Below are 25,381 nucleotides of genomic sequence, written 5' to 3' on the forward strand. Positions count from 1 at the left end.
ATTTCATTTTTTATTGGTTCACTTACAGAACTCACAGCGGTGTGTTGTGTTTATTTTTCCAGAGCACCAATAAAAACCTTTTTTGATTAAAAAAAATGGAGAGAGGGAAAAGAGAGAAAGAAAGAAAAAGGAAGAAATGAAAAGCTGACCTGGTATAACCCAGGCGAGCGCTGAACCTCAGCAGCGCTGGATGAAATGAGCCAACTGCTGAGCAAATGCTCGGCTGTGGCCGTAACCAGCAACAATCGAAACCTGTTTATGGCAGAACTTTGGCTTTATAAAAACAAGCACAATCGAGCCCTGCTATATTAAACCAGGTTTTGTCACAGACCGACCGCTGAAGATGCAGAGCAGACGCAAAGCCCTAGGAGTCAAGGATATGGGCCCAATCCTCCTGGATGCAGACAGCATGGATGGCTCCAGGTATTTATGGTGCTCCATTCCCATGTTGCCCCAGAAATTTTAAATAATCTATGCTTGGTGTTTCTTTAGACTTTTTTTTTTTCTTTCTTTTCTCATTCAAAGGCATACATAGTCCTCAAAACCAGCTGCCTTTGGCATGTATGACCCACAGGCCTATCTGGCCTTTCTTCAAACTTTCTTCTGAATAAGAAATAAAATTTGCATCTTTAAAGCAAAAATAGATCTGAACCCAATTTCCTGAATATGAATTCTATATTTAACAGAACTAGTAAATTTTATTTTTTTTAAACAGGTTAGTTCCGGCCTTTGCCATCAATTATTTCTCAAAACATAAATTTTGTGTAACTGCACGTTTAAAGAACAAGCAATTAAAAAGGAAACAACTTGCTTTAAACAGACTTGATTTTTCTCAGCTTGGTTAAGAGAATTCATATTCAAAATGTCAGGTAAAATTTACATATAGCTCTTATTTTTTTTTTGTAATCCACATTAGAAAAAGTAAGAAAAAAACCCTAAAAATCCTATTTTATAAGTTTGACAGATATTACACTAGTTTGTGTCTGGGGAAACCACAGGGCCCAGAGCAGGGGAACAGCCGCCATTTTGTGGAATGGGCACCATTTTGTCTCGGGGAAAACCACAGGGCCCAGAGCAGGGGAATGGCCGCCATTTTATGAAAGGGGCGCCATTTTGAGTCTGGGGAAACCACAGGGCCCAGAGCAGGGGAATGGCCGCCATTTTATGAAAGGGGCGCCATTTCTAGTCTGGGGAAACCACAGGGCCCAGAGTAGGGGAATGGCCGCCATTTTGTGGAATGGGTGCCATTTTGTGTCTGGAGAAACCACAGGGCACAGAGCTGGGAACGGCCGCCATTTTGTGAAATGGACACCATTTTGAGCCTGGGGAAACCACAGGGCCCAGAGCAGGGGAATGGTCACCATTTTGTGAAATGGACACCATTTTGAGCCTGGGGGAACCACAGGGCCCAGAGCAGGGGAATGGCCGCCATTTTGTGGAATGGGCGCCATTTTGAGGAACAGCCACCATTGTTACCTATTACACCTTGTAGAACGTTAGTGAACTGCTCACTTTGGTTATTCTTTATTAGTTACCGATTCTAGGCTGGCCACCACAGGACTAGGAAGCAGCTTCACAGTACCATGCGCATGGGGTTTTGGTATGAATTCTATAGACATTAATAAACCAGAAACATCTCTCTGGGCAAGAACCAAGGCAGAGAGTGCCCGACTGGAACAGCTGTCCAGAACTGTAAAGAATATTTGCACTCACTCAATTTGTCATCTTCGCTTATCTTTAGAGGACGACAAATCTTGCTAAAAACCAGCTTACATGTTGCTAAACCTCTTGGAGGCTTTTAAGAATCTTCACTCTGAGGCTTGTCTAACTTGGAAAACAAATCTTCCAGTTATCACGGGACAGGTACTTATCGATACCTGCATGGGTGGATACTGATAGTGCCTTTATCGCATTCAGCTTAAATCCACTTGGGAAACAAGCCATTAAACGATCCACAGAAGGCAGCTCAGCAGAAGCATCCACTCTGGGCAGTACCAGGCTTTGCATTCATATCCCAGCTCCCTCTCCCACCACTCAAGTCCTTGGCCTTCAGATAAGGGGGTGTCAACCAAGTGGGAAGTTTATCCTATCAAAACCTCCAAACTCTTGGGACAAAAAAAGTAAAAATCAAACTGTGTAAGAGCTGGAGCCTGTGTTTTCTTTCCCCCTTCTTGTGGGTGGGGAAAAAAAAACAGCCTACAGATATAACACGGTGCTGGAAACCTTTGGGTATTAAAACATGATAGGCTGTATTTCAGCAGGGATTTGGACAGGCCTCACAGGGGGAGTAATCCCCTCATGGAAGGAGGAATGCCTCATGGAAGGAGGAATGCCTCATGGAAGGAGGAATGCCTCCCTCGCCATCACTAAATTACCTTGGCACTTCTCTTGCTTTCTTCTATCACTGTGAGCTTTCACTTGAATGTGTGCAGAGAAAGCAGCAAAATCAAATTACTACTTTTGCAGAGGCCTTTTTCTTTCCGCCCTGTCGGCAGAACAAATCTTACACAGACACAGGAAAACTGTTATGGTAAGCTTGTTCCCAGGACAGGAATAAGTCCTCTCCCATCCTCATTAACATTGTACAAAGTATTTCAGGCTTGCAAGTGCTACAGGATAGGCTTGACAGACATGACTGTTGACCCGAAATATCAGCGAGGACTGGAAAACAACCGGCTGAAGCTTTCTGAACACGACCATCAGCGTGACTGCCAAGGAAAGCACCAGCACCCGTTACTTCATGAACCAACATGTGATTTGCAGAAACACTTACACAGCTTAAAAAGTCTAAATCCTGTTTTCAAAGGAGCTTAGTCACCGCAAAGTGATTTCGGTATCTCAGTACATCCAGGGGCTGGCCCTTGGAAGTGCAACTTTCCGTGGCAATGAGTCGTTGATTATGAATTTCACAGAGGGAAATTCCTGCTACACAGCTATTGCAGGAGAACTAAAGCTCCTCTAAAATACATGTCCTCCAGCACAAGTCCTACACCTCCACTCTGGCACCTGGGCAGAGCGAGCTGAAATAGCAGCAACACGAACCTGATAGGAACTGTGAAGGTGGGAAATGTGGAGATCCCAAACAGAGACCAGGTAGAACGATCACCTCAGGATGTGGGCAACTTATTGCACATGCACAAAACAATTAACATACAAATTCTTTGCCCATGAAGAAACCACAAGTCACCACCCCCCAGACTGAGCTTGCATACAAAACTGTATAAAGAAATCGGGCATTCACGTAACACAGGAAAATTATCGATTCAATTCAACAAACAGTCCCAGAGAGAATGAGATGCTCCAGAGTCCACATTGGTTAAATAAAATCAGTTTCCTTGCATTTTGTTCAAGTCATTCAAAACGGATGCACTGTGTTAGACCTGCCCTGGGAGACTTGCTCTAATATGGAATCCACATGTTGTTTTAAGGCAACTATTTTCAGAAAGGCTGTTGCCACAGTTAAAAAACTAGCTTTGTGCAAGAGACCCATTCCTGAGCCCCTACCATTTTCCAGTTCCTTGCCATTATAATTCAGAGAAATTAACTGCTGAAATCCTTTGCTGGGAATGGGAAGAGCTCCTGTGCCAACATCCTAGCAAAGATCAACATAGCTTACTTACACCCTGGAAGAAAGGATAATGAATTCCAATCAGTGCTGTAAGTAACAGAAATGCAGGAGAAATTCGTGTCCTTTTCAGTAAAGGACTTAACATATTAGTGCAGAGCACGGGCAAGTAGAAAAATGGAATTGAAAAGGCAAACCCAAAACGCTTGGATTCTAAAGTCTAAACCAGCTCTGAAAGGGAAAATGGTAAGGAAAATTGCTAATAACCACAAATCAAGCTGCAAGCCAAGTCCTTTGTCATTTAAAAGCCTTAGATCGGTGGTTGGAGTGGTATTATTTGAATTTAATGGGCACACAGTAAAGGGCTGTTTAATTAAGCATTGAAAAACTTGATGTGACCGTTTAAAATACCCTTCAATCTACCATTTGCTATAATCTACATTAATAGCTAGAGCTTGCTGGAAATGCTCCACTGGGAGAAATTTTGGAGTGAGGAAAGCTCAAAAACTTTCTCCATGAAAATTTCCGTTTTGTTAACTCTAAAAACCATGGAAAAACACCTTAAAGCAAAATATTTCATTTAAATCAGTTCAGTAGTAATGAAAAAACCCCACACAGGTATGTTCACGTATGATGATGTATAGCCTGATGCAAATCTAAGTTCTGATCACTAAAACCTTGAATTTATTTTATTTTTTCTATGAGCTGGCCTCTTTGCTTGGACTACCCAGAAAGCAGCACTGAAATCCTCCTACCTTGTGCCATTTGGAAGATGTCTGGAGGAATGTGCCTCTTGTTCAATGGTTGCTTCTCATTCTCACTCATACTTGAACAAGCAGCTGCCAAAACAAGCAGAAAAAACCCAAACAACACTAAGAGATGGCAATGGACAACTTTAAACATTAATGGAACGATAATGTGAGACAACCAGATTAGTTCAAGGCTTCTTTTATCCACTCTCAATAGAAACAGCAGGTCAGAAAGTCAGCTAAGATCATACTGATGGTCTACTCAGCTATGGCACAGATTTGTTCAATATGAGCATTGTGGCTTTCTAATCCAAGGAAGAGTATTATTTCCAAAATGTGAAAGCATTGTCTTCATATATAACACCAGCTGAGCAGACTAGTGAACTCATTCCTGCTTACCAATTCATCTTTATTTGGTTTTCCACTGTGACATTAGATCATGCAGGAAAGTCCACCAAATAATACTGTAAAAAGAGATGAACTCACACAAGATTTTTGTCGGTTATTAAAAAAGCGCCTTCTGTCAAACTACTGGAAATTAATTAACTTTGAATACTCAAATACATAAACATTTCTGCAAAAACAGTTCAGAATGAAAAAATTATTTATTGTGCCCTCCAGGGAAATGTACCTTGTCAATCCCTTGTCACTAAATCACTTGCTAACAGCTATGGCGTGAGGTAAATCAGCGTTTCAGCCTGATGAGTTTAAAGACCCTGGTGCCTAATGAATTCTCCTATTCATTCTGGAGGTTACATCTGTGCCCAAGCTCTCTTTTAACAACCCGGTGCTGAAAAGATCTGATGTAATTTTACTATTTACTAAACAGGTGTCTGCAATCGTATCCAGTGATGTCAGGCTGCTTGCTTGGAACTCACTTTCGGACAGCTATCCAAGCTGGTGCTCTGGGATCATAAAAGGGCTGTTCCCTGGGCAGCTACAGCCTCCAGTGCACCCCGCTCAGTGATAGTGAGGGCTAATTAATGCCACTTGGACAGGAGGAAGGACCAGGGATAATTCATAACCTGATGGGGTTAGTTCTGTAAACCCCACTAATCAGGGCATCTGCTGAGCTCCCCAGGAAAGCTCTTTGCTCACACGACTGAGCAGCCCAGCAAGTGCTTTGCCCTGGGTGTTCCCTCCCCACTGGAACATCTGGGGATAGACCAAGGGACATGGTGCTTAGTGGAGCTGCACCACTGGAAGAGCAAATTGGCACCATGTCTTCCTCATCCTACTGGGTGATCCATCTTCCTCACTGAGGGTGAGAAGCCCAAGCGATATTTTCCTTTAAGAGACAACATAATAGCTCCCAGTGTGGCAGTGCTTCGCTGGCATCAACTAACCCAAGGTTCCCTGGATGATTTCCCAGTCACCTCTTGAGTCATCCAGAGGCTGAGGGTGGCCCTGTGACCCCCCTCCCAGGCAGGCTGATGCAGAGCACTGGGCTGGGCTGCTGATCCTCTCCCTTAAGAGCTCCAAGAGCCTCTCTGGGAAGCACCTGCTGCGGGTATGTTCAATATGGAGCCTTCGGAACGTCACTGTCTCCAGCCCAGGGAATGGGTGGGCACAGCACTAACGGTCTCTGTGTCACAACCCTTATAATACCCACACAAACCCACTCTGGACCTCAGCTCCAGCTGCTGGCAGGGCACTGAGCACAGCCCAGGCAACACCCAGCTCGGCAGGAAAGAAATAATATATTGGGCAGTCAGGATTTCATTTCAGGAATGTCTTAATTTCATTGAGAAATGGTATTTGGTGTTAACAACATGGTATTTTAATTGTTTAATGCTCAGTTACTCATGCAGCATTGAGCTGTTGGGGGTTTCCAAAGGTTTTGTAATACTGCTCCCTTGGCATGAGGGAAATTTGAGGCAAAAACAAAAAAAAGAGGCAGGAATGCCAGATCTGGGTGAACAGTGATGCTTGGCCCCCACACAACATGAGGGTCCTCAGCCCATCTAGCTAATTACCTCCATAAACTAAATTATCCTAATTAGGTTATAGAATATTCCTGATTTTAGACAGAAAATATATTGCTTAACTAAATGAAATCTTTCACAGAAAAAGTATTTAAAAATTCTATAACACAAAGAAGATTTTAGCTGAAAACTTTCCCATTTCAGCTCCACACTGAAAAAATTCCAGGGTAGACTAAAAATGTTTAGTGTTTAATTAAATTTTCCATGGAAAAAAAAGAGAAAATTTTCCCAGATATGTTAATAAGCAACAAGCTGAATTTCTCACTGCTGGAGACATGTTCATTTGACTATATAATTCTGGGCACTAATTTAGCATTCATACACCTGGAGTTTTAATGGGAAATTGCTTATTTTCATCAGACCAGTAAAACAGCATCAAAACCCTGCATGGGCATTTCTGCAGATATAAAATCATCCTAATTCGTTCAGTTGAACTCGTAAATTAAAAGCAACATGACACAACATTTGAACTCAAACCCAACCAAACTTGCTACTAGTTATGAGACCTCCATGTGGACGGTCTTTCTTGGCCCTAGGAAATGCTGAGGTGGGTTTAACACATTTTCCAAAACTCAAAATATTAAATCGCCCATTTCAGACTCAAGGAGCTCCTAAGCCTGGAAGTTTGTGTCTCTTTTTTCCAGCTCTGTTGGTTACATTTAAGAAAACACGTTACCAAGGTTCATATCTTGCTGCAGAAAGGGAGCATTGAATCAGTAGATTTGATTTTGCTTTGCAGAACCTGGTTCCTGACAATTTTTGAAGCTGTGGATGTAAAACAGTAAATTTCAGTGTTTTGTTTGCTTCAACAGAACATTTTCTGCTCTGCAAAAACTAATTTTCCAGGTCTGAGCCTACGTGTTTTTCAGATTTTTTCCCCCTGCTCAGTTTTTTTACTGGGTATTTAGCTCTTCCTTCCTTAATGGGAATTTAACAAGACCCAGCTGACAAGTGCTCAGTGAAGTGACCAAGCAGCACCTGAAGGAGATGGGATGTAACATCCACAAAAAATGCCTGAGCACAATCATTGTTATTAAAAGGATAACCAAATGAATTCATAATGATGGGACACTCATTTCAAAGTGTTTCCATAGCTGTTACACATCAGGAAAAATAGGGAAGTTACCTCATTTTCTCCTATCCTAAATAACCTCATAAACTCACCAAAGAAATTAATTAGCCAATATTTCTTGAAAATTCATAACAAAGTTTCCATTTTTCCGTCAGATAATTCCTTAGTGCATTCTGGTTTTTAACTTCCTTCGAGTCTGGATCATTTTGATGTGTGAACAGACATTTTGTGTTTCCATGGGTTATTTCCACAGGTTCAAATATCTTCTGTAATCGACATTTTCCTGCTTACAAAGGCTGTCAAACTTGAAAGTAGCAGTTGATTGATAAAACATGGATTTTGCCTGTAACTTAACTTCATTGTTAGGGCTTATTGCTCAAGCTCTGAATAACTTCTCTTCAAAGTGACTTGCATTCAGGGGTTTTGGGATTTTTGGTTTGGTTTTTGGTTTTTAACCATCTACGCTTTAAGCTACTTTAATAAATATAAAGCAGCAACTGCTTTTCCATTTTCCTACAGGTAGATCTCTTCAACAACTCACTTCCACTTTAGAATTACTACTCTCTAAATAAAGGAGTGTAAATTGACTTTTAAAGCAAAGTCTTCCAAAGTCAACTTCATAATTGTTCAGCAACATTTATTCTTTCCAATCCTGGCTATAAAAGAAAAAAACAGAAGAAAGCACTGAGGAGAGCACTGACACTTGAAGCATCAGAGAGGACAAAAGGAAGCTACACGGGCCACAGGCAGCAGTGTAGGTGTTATTTAACATTAAAAACCCCCTCAATAGTTAAAAAAGGACCATTTCTTCCAGTGATGAGAAATGTACAAAAATATAAACCAGAGCTGAGTAGGGTCTTTTTGTTGGCTTTAGTGGATTCTGGGTGTTGTTTGTAATAAAGACACAAGCAAGTCGGTATGATGCTGAAGTGAGCAGTCTGGGCACAGACAGGGATGCCTTTGCCTCTGAGCAAGTCATCACCAGTATAGTGCTTCAATGGTGGGCAACTATCTACAATTTCCACCTGAACGTCACCAGTTTATAACACAGACACTCAGCAGTGCCATCAGGGCACCTCACCACTCTCCTCTGGGCAGGGGTCATCTCCCCCTTCTGCTGGCCCCAAGTTCTTCCTGCATTTCATAGAATCACAGAACAGTTTGGACCTTAGAGATCATCCAGTTCCAAACCTCCTGCCATGGGGCAGGGACACCTTCCACTATCCCAGGTTGCTCAGAGCTCCATCCAGCCCAGCCTTGGACACTTCCAGGGATGGGGCAGCCACAGCTTCTCTGGGTAACCTGTGCCAGGGCCTCACCACCCTCACAGGGAAGAGTTTCTTCCTAATATCCAATCTAAACATGCTCTCTTTCAGTTTGAATCCGTTCCTCCCTGTTCAGTTACCCCAGGCCCTTGTAAATAAACCCAGTAGTGCAGGATCCTGGTTTGATTCCCATGGGGCAGAACCCTGGATGCAGGAGGTGAGCAACACAGGATTGACAAAACCAGACTGCGAGGGAGTTACAGAGGCTGAGCTCTGCCCAGAGATCACCTCCAACATCCTTCTCCCTCACCCAATCCCCTCTGCTCAGAGATGGCTCCTGGCCACTCTGCCATGGTCAGTCTGCGCTTTCATTTAACCCCACTGCAACCAGCACAGTCTCAGAATTAAGCTCAATTGTCCTGGAGAGGGATGGATTAAAGCAAGAGCAAATTCTGGTTTTTTTGAGTACAGCAGTTTCACATGCCTTTGGCAAAAAAACTGTTATTGCTTTCTGAAGCAGTTGTTCCAGTGGCATGACTTCTGCAGGGGTGTTTTAATTATTGTTGGTGTATCACCTGACTTAGTTATGTACTGCTTTGAAGTTGTTCTTTGTATCTGACAGCAAGAGGATGGAAAACAAACATGACTGTTTATTCCCTTCCCCTTGCCCTGCGTTGGCTTGGTGCAGCCCTTGCTTTGGATTACACAAACATGGGGCAGATGGAAAAGGAGATCCAAAAGAAGTGTCCAGACGCAGTGTGTGGACCCGACACGTTTGTGCTGGCAGGTGTTTTCTCCTCAGCTGTCCTTATCAAGAGTCAGGGAGATGTATAAACCCCCAAATGGCTGATCAGACCGTGAGGACAGAAAATTGCTGAAAAGTATGTATTAAATGACTATTCCCAGCTGAAAAAAAATTGTAAAAAAATTTTTCTTAAAAAAATCACAATCCCTGAAGTGAGCACATCAGCGTTGTACTGGGTTGTGGGAGTTGCTTCACTGTGGCAGAGGGGTAATACTTGCATGAAGTGATATCCCAGGCACTCACAGAACAGAGGCAAGGAACACTTCCTCATTGGACTGCCAAGGTAGGGAGGAAGGATTCCTCGCAAGCCAGATGGCAGCAGAGTATGCACAACCTACAGTGGGCTGCCAAAAGGTGGCCCAGCCCCAGTCTCCTCTTACCTAAACCCATTAGAAATACCCAGCTATCAAGGGCTGGGTGATGACACTCAGTCTTCAAACACAGTCTACCTCCTCCCCATCTGGGTAACAACTAATTAAGATCCTCATATATATATATTTAATTAATCAAGAAAGCCATTTTATTTAAAAAAAACCCAAACAAAACAATTCAGGAAAAAAGATGGCTCCTAAAAATCATTGTGCCAGGAGCCAGATAAAACACTTCAAGCCACCTGCTGCAAAGCAGCAGCACAAGCACAATGGAGCTGCCAACTGGGATATTCGTTTTGGAGGAAGCCTCTCTCCTCATCTTGAATGAATTTCAATGGCTTTAAAGTCAGACAGGAGAGACCCTGTAGGTTCAGCAAAATCTCTTCCCTCCTCACCAAAGGCACCAAGAGAAGCACCACAAGAACAGCTTCTAGCAGGGTTAATTATTATTAATGGTTTCTTCATTAACAGGGCCATTTTCAATCCTATTCTGCCTCCATCAGGGACAAAGGTCTCATCTTTCAAAAGCAATCTGAGCAAGCCATGTGGACATTTCACCACTTGTGGTTTGGAAAAGTGGAGATGAAAGACCTCTAAGACCTCTTACTCACGTTTGTTTTCTACTCTGGGATGACTACAACATGACTCACCACGTGTGCCATTTTCCAACCCCAGGAGACCATCCTGGGGAGACCCAGTGGACTACAAAATTCATCTCTTATTTTAGGGCTTTTAGTTTCTGCGAAGTTTTCACCACCATACTGAGGTCCCAGCCTCATAAATTAGATACTTAAGGCAATATTTACACTGAAACTTCAAGGAAGGGTCACAATCCCGTTCCAGGGCTACCTGCAGCCATAAAGATTCTCTGTTTCTATCACAAACTGGTTTTAAAGTTTTTTTTTTTGTTTGATTGGTTTTTGCCTTGAGGAAACACCTTTTAAAATGGAGGATGCACCTGCACCACCTTCATGACTTGCACTCGCTGGTCATGGGAAACGTAAGTCCAAATACATAAAAAAAATTCCTCCAGTCAGCTCTCCACTCCCAATTTCCAACCCTGTACACCTGGTGTTTAAGACATACAGAGGGAATCTCCCTGCTCCTCCCACAGCCCAAAATCCGGAGTTTAGCAGTAAAGCTGAACAGGACACAAACCTTGCATGTCCTCTGGTCCCTCTGCCTCCTTATTTGCTGAGGCTTGTTTTCAGGTTCAAAGCCTTTCCAACATCCCCCAGTGAATAAACCTCACTGCAGAGGAGGACAGGAGTTAACTCCTGGTGCTGAGACCTCTCAGCTCATATGCCATAGTCACACCAGCTGCCCACGCTCATGGCCAGGACGTGGAAAACCATCCCAAAATCCTACTGCTTTGGAATCTTCGAACCCAGACAGATGTCCAGGGATGAAAGGGGAAATGGAGCTGCCGAGTTCCTTTCCTGCCATGACAGAAGTGTACACACAAGTCAACTACTTCCTATGGCCAGCCCCACCCTCCCAAATTCTGAGAAAAAAGGGGAAAAAAAAGCTCAGCTAATGAGAATTGCAGCACTGGTCACAGTAGTTAGGGTTGTATTCATTATAAATCCCCTTTTCAAGGTTTCTGTCACCCCGCCATAAAAATCATTCTGAGTTGAAATTTAGCATCCAAGCCTTCTGCCCAAGGACAATATTTTTGACAGAATTTGGAAACAATTGGTTTGGCAAAGCCCAGCTGAAGTTTTAAGGAGTGCAAAAAAGAATAGCGGTTAGCGGTGTCAGATACTATTATTTTATGCTCTTATAACTTAAAAACAACTAATTTAGGTTCTGTGGTTGTTATTTCTCCATAATTTCCTCTGAAATAGTTGGCCCATTCCTAATAACAAGCTCCTGCAAACTGCTAGCACCTCTCTCAGCAGAAAAATAATCGTATTCCTGGGCCAAATCTGGGGCTGCTATAAATTAGCTTAGTGTCACTGCTGCCCATTTACACCAGCTGAGGCCTTGGCCAGGTGCTGAGCAAAACTCATTCTTGGTGTGTGCCTGTGTCTGGTTGGTGCCATTAGTCCTTAGCTGGGCAGTTCCCAGGAATTCAGATGGTTAGGTAACGTCTCCGGGATGCGACAGAAGGGATCCTGCCCTCATCAAAGCCCGTTGCTGAACGTGGCTTGACTCCACGCCCTGCAACCAGCACCTCCACCTACAGCACGTCAGGTTTTCTTGGGAAGCGCCGTCACACCAGGAAGCCTCCAAATCCCACTAAAGTCAGGCTTCCTCACTGCAGGGAATCACACACACTCAGCTCCTCCTGCATTTAACTTCTCCTGAGTACATCACAGGACCATACATTCTGGAGGCCTCTGCTTCCCAAAGCACAGGAACTCAAGGGTGTTAATGGTCAGAAGTCCATTCTCTGGTGCTTTGGGAAGTCAGGCACCTGTTTTTGAACTCAGGCACCACTTTTTTTTTTTGAGTGGGATACTGAATGCTACAGGTGGGATTTGGATATTTTCAGAGGCCCATCACTATAACCATCTGTCCCCTCCTCCTTGAACCCATACAAGTGAAATTTTCTTAGTGAAAACTAGTGTTCAGATAAACAAGTACTTTGGAAAAGTCTATTTGGATTGGAGCCTGAAAGTCTTTTGTGTATATACCAGAGAAAAATAGTATTTTTTTCCTTCCTAGTTGGGGTAACTTGTTAGTTAACCTGACAAAACTTACCTAGCTCCGAACCCTTAAAATTCAGCTATTCCTTCTGTATTTCCCTCAAGTTTAACATCCACATTTGACACAAGCACTGCTCAGAACAGATTCAAAGAGCAGCAACAGTAAAGATTAACAGAGTACCAGGCAGAGGTCACTTTGGGTCCTTATCCAAAATTCACACTATTTATGCACTTTTATCCTGGTCTAAAATTCCCAACAGAGCCCCTTTGACAACACAAGCTGTATATCTAGTGGTGGGATGCTGAAGTTGGCATAGGGGCATCCTTTCAGCATGAAAAACAACAGCCAGAGATGGGCTGACTCTCTCCTCCTGTCAATATGAGAATTACCCGGTGACACCACACCTATTAATTCCTCTGTGGCCATAACAGCTGCCTCAGCTCAAAATACTGCTGGTTAACAAGTCAACTTTCCCCTCAAAGGCTGCCCATTTAGATACAAAACACCAACGAGGAGACTCCAACCGATTACAAGGATAAACAGCATAATCTTTGCCCTAATGTTTGAAGTAGGAGGGTAAGATCCCTGGGCAGGGCACAGATGATTCCTGGGTGGTTGGAGCTCCTGTCCATGAAGGGAGGAAAGGAGCAGGAGTGGGGCAGAGGCATTAAGACACCCATCCCCAGTGCAGCGGGGACTGCTGCTGGTCCCCAGGAACGAACCTACTCACCTGACAAGAGTAGTGAATTGCACAGTGTCAGATGTCAAGAGAACCTCCCAGACACTGTTTGGAAAGTCCAGTGACTGTTTATGTTGGGCTGGGGGGGAAAACTATTCATTCCCCCTTGCAATGGGTTAAGCAGCTCTTACCCCTAAGATAAGCTACTTGTGCTAAAATGTCAACAACTGACCTAATTTATTTTAGATATGGAGCAAAAGTAGCCTCTACTATTCAAGTTTCAGTGGGCAGCTTACGGGAGGATAAAAACCAGAAGAAAAGGGATCCCTTCTCACGAAGAGACACTATCCTGTCAGTTGATCAGATTTTTCTGCCTGGGCTGCTCCATCTTCCTAAATTATATCAAACAAGTCCTCTACGTTTTCAAAGCGACAATCTGAAAGCAGCATAGAAAGAAATCCCCTCCTGAGAACTGTTTAAAATTTCAGTGATAAAAACAGCAGCTTTCTGCTTTGACACAGCAGCTATAGCTTGTTCCTGTCAGGGTGGTTTGAAAATAGCATTTCGGGTCACAGCTAGAGAAAGCCCCTCTCAGCTACCATTCCAGAACCCTGCTTGGCTTTTCCCTAATCCCTGTAACAACAACGGCAGGCTCCTAAAAACACACAGGAAAAAATACGAGAGCTCAATCAATCCATTACTTTCAGAATAATATTTGTAGATTCCTTACTTCCCTCTGTGATACCATCACATTTCACCATGAAAGTCAGGTTCAGGTTTTACTTGGCATCTGGATCTCTTGTGGCGAAGGGAACAGAAACTTTGGGCTTCCAACAGCTGTGGAGAAGGGCCTCAAATATTACATCATTTATCAGTAGTGTTTCCAAAAAAAAAAAGGAAACATTCCATGAAAAGATAATTTACTTGTCTTTAATAATGTAAGCAGGAATTAAAGTGGAGAAATCCCTTCTGGCAGGATTTCTGACAGTTACCTTCATTTTCATCCTTGCTGACTGCACATATCTACTTTGAAAATGAATACAGTTTCCACTTCAAAAGGAAAAAAGGGAAAAAACACAGGAAAGGAGTGCAAGAGGGAGCCTGTGATGCAAAACCTCCTTCTGGGAAGCTTATCTGCTCTGAAGTCCCTGTAGACAAGCACCTTGGAGAGTATGAGGGAAATGTTTAAGCACACTCAGTAGGAGCACACGCCAGGTTTGGTTTAATGTTCCCACATCGAACTTTTATTTAAATCCATTTAGGCAAAGAGAAGGGGTGGATCCAATACTGTACAGCACAGACATACATTAATGACTGTCTCCTAGTCAAAATAATTAGAAATAGTTCAGGAGAAGAGGGAATGGCAACTTGTCAGTTCCCATGTTATCATTACTGCTGGACCCAGTTTTCTGTGCTCCCGACAGATCCCTTCTGTGCCAGGCACAGATGTGTGAACATGGAAATCCAGAGGAGAACTGCCAACACTCTCCTGCACATACAGTTAAAAGGCCTCTATGGATGGGAGGTCCAACTGTGTTTTCAAAATTTCCATGAAATCCATGGTACCTACATGGTTTTAAATTAATAAATACATAATTTCCAACACTGCTTAGAATGAAAGCTTTCCACACAATTTCCACCCGTGTAAACTAACTTGTTCATGAATATGGTTCAAGAGGAGAGAAAAACATCTGCAAGTCTTACTCAAACCAACACATCCCACTGCTACTGCGAAAAGATGGTGGGGTAGAAAACCTGTCATGCAACACAGCCCCAGTTAAATAAAACTATGATGTTTGCACAATGCTTTTACTGGATTTTATAAATCCGAGTATTTTTTTGCAGACCTGCACGTTACCTCAGTCACTTGGGCTAAGCTGGTGCAAACTTATCCACTGAAGCTATAATAAGGTATTAATTTTTGCCAGAATAATGCATTCAAAAATCCTTGCTTGGCCACTGAGGGATGAGATTGCCTTACCAGTTGCACATTTTAAGTAAGACAGATTTATGTTTTGCTGGTCTCTTCAGTGCATGTTTTCAAACCTTCCTGTGCAACCAACAAGGAACAGAACCCCAAATATAGAAGCACCATCACACAGACCTATTTATCAGGATGCTGTACTGATTTTTTCAGACATGGAACTTGGCTTCCTACCCAAAGCACTGCCAAGTTCCAAGACAACTTTCTGACAGCTCCTCTGAGGCGATGGAAAAGGGAGGGTGCTTCTGACCCCAGCCCAGTAAGGCTTTGCTGTGCTACCTCAGAGCCACACGCGTCCAAATGGGGAATTAAGCTGCCCCGGGGAGAGGGAAGGCAGGGAGCAGAGAAACCAAGGCATGGGGACCTCACCATGCACACAGCTTCCAGGCACACTGGGAAGCTGCACTGGACTACTTTAATCTCCTCTTAAAGGAGAGGCTGCAAAATATTAGGTACTTTAACAAAGACAGCTGATGTAGCACAGGACTGCATTCCCAGGTTCACCCTGAGCACCAGATACTGAGTCCAGAACACACCAGACATGCCATGGCCTGAGGAACCACAGGCAGGAGGTGGCCTCTTCCATAGGCATGTGTCATGTCCACGTCCCAGCCCTGGGGCTAAAGGGATAAAGCCTTTTTCCCCAGCCTGGCTGGCTCTCCCCATTTGAGCAGCCTCATTCAGCTCCCCAGTGAGACCACCCCAAAGCCCCGGCACAGTCAGGAGCACCAGCACCACTCCAATTCCCTGGAGTGGAAACCCCACCGGTTCCTCCCACGGGCTTTGGATCAGGAAGGGAGACCAGCCCTATGTAGCTTAACGGATGTACAATCTCCTGCACAGAAGCCCTTTATGTGAGATCCCTGAACCACTGGCTGGTTTAAATCTCAAACAAAATACAGGAGAGTTTTGATTGTGGTTTGAAAAGAAAACTGAAAGGAACGTGTTGGAAGGGGAACAGATCTCACCCAATGAGATCCCTGTCAGTGCTGGGGATTAACACACTGCTGCTGACTCCTCCCAAATACTGACAGCTTTGTCACACAGCTCATGGCAAACCCAGGAAGATTTGCAGCTTCGCTGCATCATTTTAAACCTTAGGAACTCCTTGTGCACTTCAAAAATTAAAAGGCCAGTGTGAAGCGACCAACTCGACATGGATTCAGAGTATCAGAGGGAACAGCACGAGGCAAAGGATAGATTTACACTGGTCCTACCCCACGGGGTACTCAGCAGAATCTCCAGACAGTGACGTGGCTTTATAAAATATCTGAATAACTTCTTCCAGCTCTTTTAACCCACCCCCATTTTCCCTTATATTTATGATTTCCAGCAAATCACAGCCTCTGGTCCCCTCCCTTTCTGAAAGGGATGGGATCCAGCTGGGAGCTGGTCCATTGGGAAATAAAATGAAGAAAGGAGTAAGCTGGCAGCACAATCCTTTGGCAGCTGGCACTGGAGACAACACTCCCCTCTAATTCACTGCACCAGAGTTCAGGTTTCAAGGGGATCTCTGCCTCAGTTCCTGCCAATGCACCTTGCAATGGAACACTATCAGGGGATGCTCCAGCAGCCAAATCCCCCACGGGACTTTGATGGCCCTCAGCTGACAAAGGGGTGGCTTTGCAGGACTGTGTAAAGCCTCCCCAGATAACTGTGCTATCTACAACATAAACCACCATCAGCTAACAAGGACTAGCTGTTCCCAGCAGAGCTGGGCTTTTACTCCAGGTATTTACACTGCTCTTGGCCACAGGTAAGGAATTATGATAAGAATTCAAGTGATTGTGTTAAATAGAAAAAAAAAAACCCCAAAGCAAACAACCAGGCAGTTTACAAACTCAAGAGGTTTCTCAGAAAGGAGCTGGGAAAAAAGGTAGTTTAAGTGTCTTAAAAGCAGAGACTGGGACTTTGAGTCTGGGTTGTGTCTCTTCCAGTTGCTTGCAGGACTCTGGGCAATTCATTTATTCTGGGCCATTGCAGCTCATAATTCTGTGAGAACTGAGGTGACTGGAAATGAAGGAACCGTAATACAAGAAACTATTTTATAATCACAAAATCTCATTCCGTTGACACAAGGCCATTTTACAGATGGAATTGAAAACCGATATCCCTCCCCTGACAGCCAGGACAGGTTCTGGGATAATCCACTGTAGACAACCCTGCTGGGCTGAGGGGAACTGCCAAGCTTTTTGGGTGCCCACAAAGGGAACTGTGAGGACACAAGGTTTCCCCAGTCTTGCATCCCCACTGTGCTGGAGGTGGCAATTCCAGCCCTATCAACCTCCTCGCTACAACACTCCCAGGGATCCCAGACAGATGGAATACTTAGGACCACCTCAGGGTGTTGCAAAATGGAAGGTAGAAAAGTGGTGGCTACCACAGAGGTATTTAGGGGATCCTGCGGATCTGTTCCTTCAAAAAAAGTCCCAAGCCTAAGCAGTCCCTTCACTCCAAGCACTTGGCACAGTTTGATTTTTGTAAGAGGTGCAGAAAGTTCCTTGTCCAGTACATTTTGAAAATATTGTTTTAATCTTGACTCAGAAGGAAAACTTAAAAAAAGTAAAAACAGGGCAGCATTTCAAGTGGAACAGATACTCCAAACTTAACCGGCTGCAGCCAGGCCTGGAAGGAGCCCTGGAGTGGAGCTCTCTCCATCCCTCCTGGCTGAGGTTCACGACTACCACGGGGAGCCATCTGCTCCACGGAAAGGTGTGGAGCACATTCTGCTCTCCTCTGCTTCCTCCCCACAGCAAGGAAGTCATTTAGCTCCCAAGTGCTTCTCTGATCCTTGGGAGGTGCTAATTTTCATAATATTCCTCCTCTTCCCAGGCCTTTGCTCCTCTGCCTTCATGGGGGAGATAACATCAGCTCTGCCTGTCCCTTGTGACACGCAGGGAGATAGCATGTGCTTCCTGTCCTTTTGGTTCTGTGGGAGCCAGCTGGAGCTGCCTGGCACAACGGGATCTCATTTCTGGTTGGAGGTCTGTGAGCAGCTCCTGCAGCAATCGCGTGACATCTCTTAAATGGAGATGATGTTGACTCAGCAGTGTTCCCACCCCAAAGCTGCATCCCGATTTTAGGAAGATTTTGACATCACCCAGGGCTAAACCACCCAGTGTGGTATGAAAAGGCTCACTCTGGACTTGAAGGAGGGCTGGGATTTCAAGCCCAGCCTCTCTGATCCAAGTGCTTTGCAGTGAACAGTAGCAAAGCAAATACTCCTGTTTTTACTGCTTGTGCAAAGAAAACTCTGCTTTTCAGGGGTTTGTGCATCGAGCAGAGCGGATCATATTTCTTTAACTCCACCCCATCTCTTTTCCCCCCCCCTTTTGTTTTTTTTCCCAACGACATTGGCATTTCTTTGGAGGATATTTAATTGCAGAAGGGTTCAACAGACCCTCCCCACTCAGAGCCCTGTTTGCAAGTGTCAACCCCAACTTGGAGTTCAACCCTCAGTCAGCGGAGCAGTAAAGCTGGCAGGCTTAAGTACTACAGGAATGCTAACATGGCAGATCTGAGAGAGTTAATTTGGCCAGAATGCACTCTAGTAATGTTTATGTTTTAGATAAAGTGCCTACAATGTTGCAGCTTGCCCTTCTGACCCCATTTCCTCATTCGTGTGCAGCTCAGAGAAAGTGATACTTAATTCCAAATCTTTGCTTTTATTAGCTCCCAGAGAGGGATAGGATTTCATCCCCGCCTTATCTCTGTTATAAACATCCTGTTACCATTCATATCAGGGGGATATCTTTGGGAAAATGATTAAATACTTTCCACCAGACACAAACAGCACCCCCCAATTGCTTTTGCCCAGTCCAGGGTGATTTTGCACATGTTGTCAAACAGCATGAGTTTAGGTGTTCCAAAAGGGTGGAAACTTTAAAAGTGTGAAAACTTGTAGGGGCTCTTCCACAGAATGCTGATATCTGTGCATGTAAGAGCTGTATCTAGTCCTAGCCTTGCTCAGGCAGCTTAGCCAGAGAGGTCTAATTCTTCACTCTTCTGCTGCAAACCACCTCTGATTATGTAAGCCAGGAGCAAGCGTGACATCAGTGGTGGTGCTTCTCCAGCCCCACACTGGTTTCAGGATCAAATAATCTCAGGCACGTTCTTGCAGTAGCATTAACAATATTCACTGTGCATTCATTATCTCCAGAGTAATTTTTCATTTAAGCAAACAATTTGATCAAGTGCTGCGGGCTGGAGGCAGCTGACTCCTGAAGGACAGCTTCCTCACACCCCACAGGTTACCAGCTCGCTCTAAACCAGCAGCTTTTACACCGAGGCACAAACTCACAAACTTGAAGTCCACAAAAGGAACCAAGAACAGAAGCCTACTGAGGCTGTCCAGCAATGGTTCTTTACCACAGAACCACAGAATGGTTTGGGTTGGAAGTGACCTTAAAGATCACCTCATTCCAACCCCCTGCCATGGGCATGGACACCTTCCACTATCCCAGGTTGCTCAGAGCCCCTCCCAACCTGGCCTTGAACAATTCCAGGGATGGGGCAGCCACAGCTTCTCTGGGCAGCCTGTGCCACCCTCATAAAGAACTTCTTCCTAATATCTAACCTAACCCTACTCTCTGTCAGTTTGAAGCCACTCCCCCTTGTCCTGTCACCACATGCCCTTGCAAAAAGTCTCCCTCCCAGCCTGCCACCTCCAGCACTTTCCCTGGATGTACCTGTGCACCACCTGTACACAGTGACAACACATCAGGGAGTGCAAGGACAGGGTTTCCTGCTGTTAGAGTGGCATTTCCCATGTGCAGTTCATGGAGACAGGCAAGGACAGGAGGGAGGGACAAGCACACGTCCAGAGGCTCTGAATGCTGTGGCTGCACCAAGTGCTGACACACAACTCCTTGGGACACCTTGCCATTCTGTTGTCCAGCTCTACCTCTTGGCCCCAGCCGAGAACACCCACCCTCCAATTTCTTTATACAAGTGATCTGGGTCAACGCCATAAAAACCCATATGTCAGACATTAAACTCTTGAATTCAGTCATTCAGAAAGATATTTTCAGTGTCACAAAGGGCGCCTGGGAAGCCAGTCCCCTCCTTGACTTTCCACCAGAGCCAAGTCCCAAATTATGCTCTTTTTTTGATTTAGAAAATAGATCTCTTACTCAACTATAACCCTGAATTTCCAAATGTGCTCAGCAGGCAGCAATGCTCCTCGATGTGGAGCCATGGCTCAGCTCTACATTCCCCAACAGGCATCTGCAAACACTTCCATATGGCAGAGAGTGCCTGGAGCTGGGGCTCAACCCAGCTCCCCATCAAAAGACATCCAAACCCCCACCAACAAATGTAAACCTGGGTCTGTGTGACTTTTCCAGGTTGGGCTTGTCAGACTGAATCATGTATTGACATAGACATAGAATTTGGGGTAAAAAAAGCCAAAAATGCTTCCAGTCCGATACCTGGAGTATCGCTGGTTGGAAAATGAAAATTTTTTTGTGTAAAAGTTAAAGAGATAGATGTATCTCATTTTATTCATATATATTAAAAACATATATCTCATTTGGGAAATCTTTTTTGAGGAGCTTGTGAAGATACAAAGGAAAAAAACCACCACCAACAAAACATTTTCTTCCATGTTCTGTAATTAGCTTTTAATTCCTTTTAACTTTGGAGGTTTGACTAAACCGAATAATTTGGTAGTGTAATGAAAATAAAATCCCAAAGCGAAAATTTTAAACAAAAACTGATTTTTAAATGGAAAGTTAGTTCCTGTATCTTTCTTTCTTTTCTGTCCAAGATCAAAAGATATGAACTAAAACTGCACATTTTTTGGAATTTCTTTCCCCCCTTTTGCTGGAGGCCATTATAAATCAAGCAGGTTTCCAATTTAATCTTTTGATTGTAACAGCCTTTGTATCTAATTAAATAATACACCCTCCAGGGGACAAGGAGAGGGAACGATCCCTCTGTTCTCCATCCCTTTCAGCCTTCTTGCAGAAGCAGGAAAGGGATCCCTTGTGCCACAGGGGATAATCACGATCAGGGAAAGGTCCATCTTTTTGCAGACCTGGAAGCATCCCCCCACTGCCTTTCCCAGCCCAGGCTCAGGTGGGCAGGAGCACTGTGGGTCTGCAAGGGCACCAGCTGACAGGGAGGCCACCCCACAGGCCCCAGCACCAACAGGTCCAGCCTCCTCGGGAGGAGGAGAGGCAGCACTGTGGGTTCAGAAAGGCAGAAACACGCTCAGAAGGGTACAGAGCACAACTCATCTCCCCAGCAGCCACTCCTCCTGTCCCCAAGTGGGGTTAAGCTCCTCCAGCAAACACCACTCATTTCCCCAGCTGGCTTACGGCCAGCAGATTTTGCCTTCCAGTCATGTGAACTTTTCAATTTGTGATTCTTACAAGCTGAGCTTACACAAAACTGTTTCCTGAAACAAACTGTTCCTATTCCCCCTCCATCCCTCTCTCCACCCCAGCACTTCTGCCAGAGCGAAGCCAAGCCCATTTATTGATCAGCCAACAATAAACAAAGGCTCAGAGAGTCCGAGGCATCCTCTAAAAGCAGTGGTGACATGGTTTCCTATCAGGTTTGCTCAATTTAACTACACTTCCCTCAAACATCACATCCCTTGATGTGTATTTAAACAGGCCTCAGCCTCTCGGGTACATTTTCTACTGACCTTTGTTTTAACCCAGTGCATTCACCGGTGCAAATGAGATGCTGTGAGGCAAAGCTCATGACTCACACACGGCTAAGGGAGAACTCCATCACCAATTGCAATAAAAACCAGATCAGATCCTATATCTTTACTTCCAAAAACAGCCTGTCTGCTGCTTTCACCGTGGCTGGATATAAGTAACACAACATTACACTGCGGGATGTCGGGCAGAAGAAAATTAGACATGCAATTATGTATTTCACTCGGGACCAGGATACCCCATTAAGGAGAAAGATTTTCTGAGGGAAGGAGAGCGGGCAGTGGAAAAAAGGAGATGTGTTGACGGCTGTTGCCAGATACAGCACGTCAGGGGGTCTGAATTATGGAATGAAGAATCAACATCAGATCCGGACATGGTGTGTGTGTCATCCCTGCCTGCAGCACAAGGAGCGTCTTGTCCCTGTGACAGCAGGGGTGAAAAGAGCCAGGAGAATGCGAGGTCAGAGAGTACAGGAACACAGATCTGGTTATGTCACAGGCAGAGGGTGAAACCTCACCTGGAATAACATGTGAACATCTGCTCATTCTTTCCTTAAGATGAGGCGCATCAGAAGGAATTAAAGACACCGAGGACTTCTGTCCTATTCTAAGAGAGAGAAATTCTTTCTGAACTTCTCACTCAGACCCAAAGCCTGACTCTCTCAATCCGAGCCAGGTCTCCAAAGCAAGCAAGAAGCGCATTTGCCAGGCAGATATTTAATTTCCATTGATTTAACTGGGATTTAAATATGCATTTAAGACTGGGGTTTTCCAGGACGTGGGCGAGTAAATCTTCCCAGTCTCACCAGAAAAGCTGAGCAGAGCCCTGCACTGGCCATGGGCCTCAAGGAGCACACAGCCAGCTGACAGGAAGCACCAGGGCCTGGGATCTGGGGAGATGGAAAGCACCATTAGGCTGGGTTTAGACAACCCTGGGAGCCAGGAGAATGCAGGCTCTGCATCTCTCTCAACTAATCCTTTGCTGAACTGAAAACTCTGCTGTAGTCCAGGGCACTAACATGGTACCTCTGGGACAGGAACACGTCACAGTGACAAGCTCCTGAGTGTAGCAGATAGAATTTGGGGATAGAGCTCACACTGTCTTCTTGTTTCAAAAAAAACCCTTTTCCCAGCTTAATATTTGGTCTCTGATGTACCTCTTCCCTATATTTCTTCAATAAGTACATTTTGGTGTTCAAGGAGCTGTCAGCCTGGGTTGGAAATGCTGAGACCTGACATTTCTAGATTAAATGTCAACCAGATGTTTGCGCACTTCTCTTATAAGCCCTTCAAGAAGCTTCCCAATTTGGTATTGTGTTTCACTATAAGGGAAAACCCAAGTTCAGACCTTATTAGTTTGAGCTGAAAGGGACTGAAATCCCCAGGGGAAGAGAGAAGGGAGAAGAAATGACAGGTACCCGAGCGATAGGAAATACTATTCCCAACTGCGACTCAGAATAACTCGTGTCTTTTTATTTCTCTCTCTCTCCAATGTATCTGAAGCCTGACTGAAATAAATTGGCTTCAACTGCAGGAACTATTTTTATATAATACTAACATTTTCCCTCAACCACTGAAGCGAGGGAAAGACGGAATGCGATGTTGCCCTTTCCTTAATCCTCTCAGTGGTGGTGCCAGAGGTGGCACTGCTTCTGACAATGGAGAGCGGGATACAGGGGGAAAACTGGAAGGAGATTTATTCATGAATGAGAAGAGAGAATAGACTATTACTGGAGCTGTGACTGTCTCTAAAGCCCTCACCTGGGATGCAGGAGGACACTCTGGGTTTCCTCTGCTCCCTCATCTCTGCCTGCAACATCACCAAAGAGAAGCGCCAGTTCCCACTATGTAAAGTGGGATTTATAGGAAGAGGTTTTTTTGGTGTTTGATGTGTCTTGTATGGTCTTCACAGCAAGGGATTCACGCTTGTTATGCTTCTCACATGTACTGCAACAGGGCCTCAGGCCGAGATGAGAACTCAAGGTGCCAATGTAGTCAATAAATAAGGATATAAATAATGCAGTTACAACATGTGGCTAAGAACTGGCTCCCATCCCAGAAATTCAGAGTGAACTTCCCTGGTTTTGTTGGTTTAGTTTGATTCTAGTTTCTTGGTCAAAGTAACAATTTTTTAAACAGCATTTTCAGTATTGTGAAAGAAACCAACAGGGAGACCCGGACAATGACCCTACAAAATGGGCCCTCGTGGACGTCTCCAAGAGGCAGGAAAAGAGACAGCTAATGGCTGTTCATGGACCAGGCAGGATCAACACCCCTTCCCAAGCCAGATTCTTCACTTGCAGCTGCATCCAAATTCCAGAATCCATATTTTTTGGATCAAGCATATCCATAGGAAAAACAAAAAGGCATTAACACATGCGGATACTCTGCAAGAGTTAAGGTTTGCAGCAAAGGCCAAATTCTTATTCTGCACACGTAGCAAGCTCCAGAAGTAGTTGTCAGAAAGAAGACCCCCAAAAAATCCCCACTGGGGTGAGCATTCTGCAAGAAGTAAACACCTCCACAGGCTCCAAATCCCCCCTCCGTGTGTGCAGCAGGAGCCGTGATGATCGGCCCAGAGACGGTTCCTACCCGTGAAGGGCGGGCAAGAATTCCCACTGAATGTCATTACCAAGAACAAGGAGTGATTCCACTGGATCAGCAAATGGCTTCCAGACCACAGCATGGGGGGGACCACGATGAGAGCCTGACCTCGTGCACTCGTGCAGCGGGAGGTTGGGAAATATATTGGGTGAAATCCTGGCCGTGCTGAAGTCTGTGGTAGAATTCCCACTGACTTCAGGTGGGTCCGGGCTTTTGCCCGCTACATTTTCAGATGTCAGGGCAGCAACCCAGTACCAGATCTTATTCCAGCCTCCCAGGTCTGTTTGGAGCCACTTGTCAAGGATCAGTGACCACTCCAGAGCATCCACACATTCCCAGGCAAGCCCACAACATACTGGTAAGCCTAGGGAAAGTGAGCAGGTTGAAGGACTCTCCATAAATGTGTCACCCAAAATGGAGCAGACAGAGAAATCTGATAACTTAGAGCAACTTCTGTGTTACTCTGCCTGGTGGGGAGCAGGGGGGACACCTTTGAAGGCTTTTGAAAACAAAAACATTTCAATACTGCAAGGACTTGGTGACTCATTGTCCTGTGAAAAGTCTCTTTTGACAACACAATGGCATCTGAAGGGAAGAGACAGAAGAGATGCTCAGCACAAAGATATATTGAAGGGAGTAACAAAAGGAAATGAAACCAAGGCAATCAATCTGTCCACACTGTTACAGAACTATCCTGTGGTACTGTCTTTGCATGAATCCAAAGACTGGGAAAGTGCTAAAGTCGGTTCACAACCCTCAGACAGAAACACACAGGTCTATCCATTCCTGCTGAAGGAAATGAGAGCCATTTCCGTGACACAATCAGAGCATATAGTTTTAATGTATTGTTTTGCCATTCATTTGAAACTAATATACTTCCTATCAAGTAAGATTCTCAAAGTCCAGCCCATACTCACTGCTGAAGAGGTGTGGGGAAACATCTGCTTAGGACCAGCTTCAGGTGGCAGTTGTTCCCTGGG

The 25,381-nt window shown here is 44.7% G+C and overlaps 1 long non-coding RNA gene across 13 annotated transcripts in view; it reads right to left on the reverse strand.

Annotated features, from left to right (window-relative positions):
- LOC113997095 overlaps positions 1-25,381 on the reverse strand; it is a 313,930-nt gene that overhangs the window by 67,581 nt on the left and 220,968 nt on the right. For all 13 annotated transcript variants that reach the window (XR_005566645.1, XR_005566654.1, XR_005566655.1 and 10 more), the window contains one exon: positions 4,321-4,404. This is a non-coding gene — a long non-coding RNA (uncharacterized LOC113997095). The remainder of the gene's footprint in view (positions 1-4,320; positions 4,405-25,381) is intronic.

The sequence above is a fragment of the Pipra filicauda genome, unplaced genomic scaffold, assembly GCF_003945595.2.
Source record: "Pipra filicauda isolate LSUMZ 115617 unplaced genomic scaffold, ASM394559v2 scaffold77_size3566232_pilon, whole genome shotgun sequence".
NCBI classification, from domain to species: Eukaryota; Metazoa; Chordata; class Aves; order Passeriformes; family Pipridae; genus Pipra; species Pipra filicauda.